General features: G+C 50.1%; 1 non-coding gene across 1 annotated transcript in view; it reads left to right on the top strand.

The window, feature by feature from the left end:
- The first annotated feature begins 1537 nt into the window (after positions 1–1537).
- LOC131292662 (5.8S ribosomal RNA) overlaps positions 1538–1680 on the top strand; it is a 155-nt gene continuing 12 nt past the window's right edge. Inside the window, exon 1 of the ribosomal RNA XR_009190277.1 lies at positions 1538–1680. This exon is cut by the window's right edge and continues 12 nt beyond it. This is a non-coding gene — a ribosomal RNA (5.8S ribosomal RNA).

The raw sequence follows: 1680 nt of genomic DNA, 5'->3' as shown, positions 1-1680 counted from the left end.
ATCGGTACCCTATTGAAACACACAAGTCGATATCAAACCTCATGATTGTGTAGTCCTCCACTGGTCCACACTGCTCCGGCGGTCCTGGGTAAGATAGTTCATTCTAGCTTGCCCTATGTGGAAGAGGGCACATTACTCAATACTGTGGTGTTATGAACAAAGTATAGTCCTCCACTGGTCCACGCTGCTTCGGCGGTCCTGGGTAAGATAGTTAGTTCTAGCTTGCCCTATGTGGAAGAGGGCATACAAGACAAAGTATAGTTCTCCCCTGGTCCACGCTGCTTCGGCGGTCCTGGGTAAGATAGTTAATTCTAGCTTGCCCTATGTGGAAGAGAGCATACATGAACCAAGAACGAAGGTTATGATCGAGGAATGATTCGACAACTAACCGATGGTATGAAATGTGAAGAATTCAAGCAAGCACACAATCAAGTCATCACTTGGGCATGCTCGATAGCCAACCTCATGACATTAACCTAGTAGAGCATGCGAAAACCAATATATATGTAAACGATGCCTCCCTAGTTCAGCGCTTCAACCAAGTGATGACTTCAGAATGGCTAAATCAAATCGGTTCAAACCATACCATCGGTATCCTATTGAAACACACAAGTCGATATCAAACCTCATGATTGTGTAGTCCTCCACTGGTCCACGCCGCTTCGGCCGTCCTGGGTAAAATGGAACATTCCAGCTTGCCCTATGTGGAAGAGGGCACATTACTCAATACTGTGGTGTGAAGTATAAAGTTCAGTTCTCCCCTGGTCCACGCTGCTTCGGCGGTCCTGGGTAAGATAGTTCATTCTAGCTTGCCCTATGTGGAAGAGGACACTTCATACTTCGTCTCTAAGCGGCGGCTTGACTCCTCCCTACGGGGAACGGGTTTACGCGCACAGCGGCGGCTTACGCACTATGGCAGTCATGGATGCCTTACGTTTCTATGAAAAGTGTGTTCCTCCCCTGGTCCACGCTGCTTCGGCAGTCCTGGGTAAGATAGTTAGTTCTAGCTTGCCCTATGTGGAAGAGGACACGTAGACTTACTGTGGTGTGAAGTATAAAGTTCAGTTCTCCCCTGGTCCACGCCGCTTCGGCCGTCCTGGGTAAAATGGATTCATCCAGCTTGCCCTATGTGGAATGAGGACACTTTATGCTTCGTCTCTAAGCGGCGGCTTGCTCCTCCCTACGGGGAACGGGTATACGCGCACAGCGGCGGCTTACGTTATGGCAGTCATGGATGCCTTACGTTTCCATGAAAAGTGTGTTCCTCCCCTGGTCCACGCTGCTTCGGCAGTCCTGGGTAAGATAGTTAGTTCTAGCTTGCCCTATGTGGAAGAGGACACGTAGACTTACTGTGGTGTGAAGTATAAGGTTCAGTTCTCCCCTGGTCCACGCCGCTTCGGCCGTCCTGGGTAAAATGGATTCATCCAGCTTGCCCTATGTGGAATGAGGACACTTTATGCTTCGTCTCTAAGCGGCGGCTTGCTCCTCCCTACGGGGAACGGGTATACGCGCACAGCGGCGGCTTACGCAAGTTAGTCACCCTCGGCAGTGGATCACTCGGCTCATGGATCGATGAAGACCGCAGCTAACTGCGCGTCATAATGTGAACTGCAGGACACATGAACATTGATAAGTTGAACGCATATTGCACGTCGTGGGAACCTACCATGATGTACAGAT

Source organism: Anopheles ziemanni (assembly GCF_943734765.1).
Source record: "Anopheles ziemanni chromosome X unlocalized genomic scaffold, idAnoZiCoDA_A2_x.2 X_unloc_82, whole genome shotgun sequence".
In the NCBI taxonomy this organism is placed as follows: domain Eukaryota; kingdom Metazoa; phylum Arthropoda; class Insecta; order Diptera; family Culicidae; genus Anopheles; species Anopheles ziemanni.
Note: the sequence above shows the minus strand (reverse complement) of the source record. Positions and strands in the feature narration are given on the sequence as shown.